The sequence below is a fragment of the Otolemur garnettii genome, unplaced genomic scaffold, assembly GCF_000181295.1.
Source record: "Otolemur garnettii isolate 467f Iridium unplaced genomic scaffold, OtoGar3 scaffold00004, whole genome shotgun sequence".
In the NCBI taxonomy this organism is placed as follows: domain Eukaryota; kingdom Metazoa; phylum Chordata; class Mammalia; order Primates; family Galagidae; genus Otolemur; species Otolemur garnettii.
The window spans coordinates 32522285-32528718 of NW_003852399.1; positions in this window are offsets into that span (position 1 = coordinate 32522285).

Here is a 6434-nt window from a genome sequence, read left to right on the forward strand (position 1 = left end):
CTGATGGGAAGCAGGGGAGGAGCACCAGCTAGCAGGTGAGCTGATGGGAAGCAGGGGAGGAGCACCAGCTAGCAGGTGAGCTGATGGGAAGCGGGACCGCCTGGGAGGGCAGTTTGTTTGCTTCTCTAACTTTCCAAGCCCCTCCCTCTCCTGCCTCTCTTTGCAGAGCTCCTTCTTGTCCTTTAGGCCTGAGGGCAAAAGACCTCCTCAAGCAAGTCTTTTCCAACCGCTGCCCAGGTCATTTCATCATCCTTGTTTTAGTTATTAATTGCTGTGTAACAGAATTTTCCCTGAACTCAGGTTAAAACAGCAAGATTTACTGTCTCACACTCCCTGCATGACAGGGATCTGGGATCTGGTGATCCTTCCTGTCTGGCGATCTCTCCTGAGGTGGCATCCAAGCTGTCAGCTGTGGCTGCGTTCATCTGGGCTTGGAGGGTCCACTCAGTTGTTGGTGGGTCTCAATTCCTTGGTGACTGTCTGCCATGTGGGCCTCTCCACAGGCTGCCTCAGTGTCCTAATGATAGGACACTTGGCTTCTCCCTCAGAGTGAGACAGAGCATAATAGAGTGACTAAAACGAGCCACAATAGCCTCTATAACTGATGCTGGAAGTAACTCACCATCTCTTCTGCCATGTTCTATTGGGCAGTGTGGCTGGGGAAGGCACAGGGCGTGGCTATAGATAGGGAGGGAGGCAGGGTCTTTGGGCCATCTTGGAAGCCCGAGTGGGACCGCAGTCCCACTTACTTCCTTGCTGGCACTTATCCCGGACTTGGAATCTCTTCTTTATTTGTCTACTTGTTGATTGTTGATCTTTTCTCCATTAGAATGAAACCTATAGCAGGGGAGAGACCTTTAGCTCACTCACTTCTGAATCTCTAGCTCCTAGAAAAGTGCCATACGATAAATATTATTGAGATAATAAATAGGTGCGATAAATAAATAATAGAACCAGACAGTCAAGAGTAAGAAGTCACTGGCCAACCTCCACCTAAATTTATATTTTACTGCATTGGTTTGTGATTATGTTAAGAGCTAACTTAAAAGATCATTCACTGGACAAAGAGGAAGAACATGGAAATAAATGTCTAGTTCAATTTTTTTAATGGCTAAATGATTTCAAAAGAGTTACCTGTGTTAGTCTTTCATTCTTGTAGGGGACGCCAAGAGTCAGACGACCTCTGAGCAAGATCTGCAGCTGAGGGGTGGACCCTTGGGCCATTCATCCACAGGTGCTCCTAATGGAAGAAGAGTCTGAGCCTTCAGCACGTAGTCATTTGTTAATTACTCCCCTCACCTATGTTGTACTGTCTCCATAAAAGGCTGGTGCAGAGGTTGCTTGGGGCTGCCCTGCTAAGAAGGGCTAGCCCACCTCCTACAAGCTTGTACTTCTAATCCGGGTCATGCCTGGTCCCTTTTCGCATTGATCAAGACCAGGGCCACCAGGGCCACCAGGGCCACCAGGGCCTGAGGGATTACGACACTTTCTACCAAATATAGGCTTTAGTAATCAAAATAGTCCAGTATAGTACATCATAGATTCAAAATTAGCTTTACATTCTAGACGTCATTTGATGGTAAAGATGCTGTGTCTAAGTTGATAGAACTTATATTTATAGATATGGTATTGGAGGTTTGCACGTAGTAGGTAACATGGGGACCTAAATGAAGCCTCTGTTGCCAAATCAGGGACACTACCCCGCACCTAGGCTGCCTTGGCTCCATGCTTTACATAATATCTCTCTCAAAATAATTTTTAATAATCTTATATAAAATGCTGTTCTCAGAATAACTTACTTTCATATGTGCATGGACTATTTCTTGAACACTAGAGAAATTGTATTAACGTACCATTATGGCCTGGGCTTTGAATGTTTATTTAATATCATTTAGTTATTTTTCTGACTGCCTGCTGTGTACTAGCACAGGGTTAGGTGCTGCATGTAAAGTAGGCAAGTGAGATATGTGCCCTGGTTTTAAAGAAGGACAGTTCTTATATTTTCTTTTCCTAATTCTCGAGGCAACTTGGGCATTTTTTGGAATTTTTGAAAAAACATGTTAATGTTTAAAAAAGCAAATCAACTCACTTATAAACCAGCTTCCAAATATTAACGTAACGTTTTGGAGTGTTTTCTCCCAGTGTTTCATGGATCTGTACGTGTCCTGCCCTATAATATGGTCACATAAGGAAAACAAGTCACATTTAAGGAAGGATTTTTCTCACATGTCATTAAATCTATTTTAGCCTTGAACCTACCTGGCTTTGTGTTGGCCAGTTGTTCCCTTGAGACTGTAAAAGACCTCAAGTACTTGCATAGTCTGGGAAAATTGAGAAGCTTTCTGATTTCCAGCCTGTTGACCATTCCATGATGGGGACTCCCAGGGGTCATAGCTCCCTAGGGACTACTATTTAGGGCCTGAGTCCACATAGACCATGCCCATCTGTAATGCTCAAAGAGAGCCAGGGAGTAGCAACTCATCCTTGGAGACCTCCATCTCTCTGGGCTTAAGGAATCAAACTCTTTTCCTGGGTCTGGCTCATGGCATTCCATTCCCCTTAAGTCCTACCCATCCCATAAAGGTCCAGCTTGCTCACTCTTGCTATGATCAGTCTTTAGAATAAATGATGGCTTTTGCCTTTTTTTTGAGGCAAGGTCACAATCTGTTGCACTGACAAGAACACAGTGGCGTCAGCATAGCTCATAGCAACTTCAGACTCCTGGGTTCAAATCATCCTTGTGCCTCAGCCTCCTGAGTAGCTGGGACTACAGGAATGTGACACCATGACCAGCTAATTTTTGGACAGGTGCTTCCCTCTTGCTTAGGCTGGTCTCGAACTCCTGACCTCATGTGACCCTGCCTTGATAGCCCAAAGTGCTAAGATTATAGGTGTGAGCCACCATGATTGGCCTGTTTTTGCTTTTAGAGCATTTATATCTGGTGGGGCAGAGAGACAATGAGGAAATAATTTTCATGTAGGATTGAACAATGGATATAGAATATACCAGGTATAAAGGTGACACAAATGGGACAGGCGTAAGCCTTGGCGATAGACTTTCCTAGATGTATTCAGATGCACTCCCTTAAGTCCTCTGACAATCAATGGTGTTTATTTTAGATCTGACTCTGAAAGAGTGGTAAGGGTTTGACTACTCAAAGTCCTCAGACGAGCAGCATCATTAACCTGAGAGTTGTTACAAATGTCATATTTCAGACCCTACTGGAGATCTTGATGTATTATAAATAGCATCACTCTTATCCCATCCTAAGTCTTTGTGTTCTAACCCGACGATAAGCCTGCATTTTTAGCTTACAGCCTAATTTCCCTTTCCATCAACACAGAGCCCATGTTTGAAAATGCATGAGCAGTTATTGCTATTATGATGATGACTATTATTACTATTACCTTGATTTTATAGTGTGTATTTTAAGAGCTGAGAAAGCTTAAGAAACATTATACATCACTAATCTTTACAGTATTACTGTGAAATAGGTAGGTGGCAGATATAAACAAGTATCAATATTATGCTAAATCATATTTAAGTATACGGTATGAAATCCAGAGCAATCTAATGGAAGCAATATCCTTTTGCTTCTGGTGAAGTATTTTATGTTTATATCTCTTACAGTAAGTCTCTGAAGGATGAGGCTTGGTGACCCATTGTGTGTTTTTCCACTCTAACATCAATTTAGATAATGTTCCTTTTGCATTTATATGAAATATTAGGCATATATTTTTTAAAAATTCTAGGCCTGAAACAGATTTTACAAACTTGACCTCAGCAATGCTTATTCAGCACCGTACATATACGGATACGTAGAATTATCAAATGGAATTGAAATCAAAGGCTGGAATTTAAACCAGTCAGCTTTACCAGACATTGAGGCATTTCTGAACTGAGACCACCTCGTCTTTCCATCTTGCCAATTACTATGTCATGTTACATCCAAACTTGAAGTCATTTCCTTTCAACCAGTTTTAAAGACAGCTAATTTTTAGAATTTTAAATAAATTTTCTTTGAGAGAAATGTTACCACACAAATGGAAGACCAACAAGTCCTACTTGGTACAAAGTAAAGTAATTCTAAAAATAAATGCATAAAACCAAACAATGTTATCAGATTTATTCTGTGGAGTTTGAGTCTTGAGGTTGGCTCTCTCTTTATCAAAAAGAAGGGTTTAGCAAATACTGCAGTGGTGTTAAAAGATACATTGGCCCCAAACTGGGGCTGTCTTCTTGAGAATCAAGAGAACTGAGAGTTACTGAGGGACTGTTTTTCTGACTGTATAATTCAATGTTATTTAATGCCTGTGGGCAGACCACCTAAAATCATTTCCCTCCACTCTCATAGTTTTGGACATTAACTCTCAGCTGTAACAGGAGCCATCTACCCACATTGCCCCCATTGCTCCTACATCCTCCCACTAAACCAGGCGTCCTCAAACTATGGCCTGCAGGCCACATGAGGCCTGCCTAGGACATTTATCCAGCCCGCTGGGTGTTTTTGCTGCCGCTGCCTGTCCTGCTTAGCAGGACATCCCGGGGCCTGCAGTCCGGCCCTCCAACTGTCTGAGGGACAGTGAACTGGCTCCCTGTTTAAAAAGTTTGAGGACCCCTGCACTAAACTAACTAATTACTTCCTGCTGGGAGCCTTTGCAAAGCTTCTCCCCTGAAATGACTTCTCTTACTTCAATCATCTGAGATTGATCTTAAATTCCATTTGGAGAGGTTTCTTGATTACTTGGGATAACAGGAATCTCACTATCTTTTAAATTCCTTGTATACTATACAGTTTATATTTATCATAGGCCAACTGAATGCTTGAGAATCTCCCGAGAGATTGTGTTTTCATTGTTGGCTAGGTGGTAAGCTTTCTGAAGGTAACACGGCATCGTGCCCTCTTTCTCAGTACGATGCCTTGCAAGTAGCTGGTGTTCAGTAAGTCACTCTTGCTTATTTGAGACAAAATTTCTTTGACCCCCCCTACACTTGTGATTTGGATATTCATTCGGTAACCAGGGCTCTATCTACGGTGAACTGATAGCTCTGAGAGTTTTCATTTGACCTCGTCACTTGGTTCAGTGTCATCACAATAAAAGTAGAAACTTTCAGCACTCGGAAAGTGAGAACAAGAAGTTCCAATTTATTTCTGCTTTGACCTGGAAGTTATGGTTTGTACTATTTGTGACTGCGAACATTCTTAGTGACCTTACAAACGCCCTGACTCAGAGAAGGTAAATTAAATCAAATTGAAACTTTGGGTTCGGGTTCAATCTAGTAGCCCACTCATCTAGAATTCATAGAAAGCAGCCCTGGACGAAGCAAGGAAACCATCTTAGACTGTCTGACATGGTTTTCATTATTCAGCCCATCAGATCATTCTTCTTTCTTCAGCATACAACATTTTTCACACTCTCCCTACCATGATGTGATTGCTTTTCACTGTAATCCTTCTCTTTGGGCTCCGCTTACCAGGTTAATTTCCTTCATTTGTCTCATATCCCAGACGGCAATTGTTTCTAAGATTTGATGTAATATTCCTTAATAGGTAACCTAATTTAGAAACACACTTTTCCTGCTAAAATCTTGATATTTTACTTGGGTAAAATTGAATGTATCATTCAGTTATGTAAATACTGTTAAGGTAGTTATGTAAATTCTGATAAACTCTCTTTGTTTGGAATATTCTTTCCTGTTTAAAACCTTCTTCTCCATGTATGGCTACACTTTGTAGGACTTTTAAGATGTTTCATGGCCGTAAAGAGTTTCTTTAGGAATATGCTTTTGTGGCAGAAGCTGTATTTTCATCTGTGAAACGTCTTGAAACAGCTAGAGCCACATTTTAGACAACACACAAAATTATTGTAGAAGGCTGGAACGCACAAAGAAACCAGGGATATCAAATCTAAACAAGTAAATCTATAGTTTCTTTTCCTTATTTTTGGTTACCGTTATAGAGATTGCATTTTCATGGCCTTTATGAAACTGCCAGTTATCTGTAGGAATATTAAAGGGTTAATCCACTTCGTTTACTTAAATATTCCAAACCACGATAAAAACATTTTTGCACCTAAGAGGAAAGATTGTGGGTGAAAAACTGAAGATACATGATTTATCACTCCCCTCACAAATAAAATTTATTCATTGCATCCACCAGCCATCACACAGATGGTCAGAAAATTGGCTTTGTGTAGGGATGTGGATTCAGGCATGAATATTAATATGAGACAGATGTAAACGCATATTAATATGCATTTGCTTTGCATGGACTGACATTACAATATTTTCATTAAAGAAACTGCATTTGAAAAGAAAGTATAGGTCACCTTTTACAAAGCATAAAATTGTATGGAGGAATGTGTTTGTCAGCTCTGGAAAACTGCTGTTGATAAGAAATGGAAATATTAATGTTGAGGCTGTGGTTGGATGT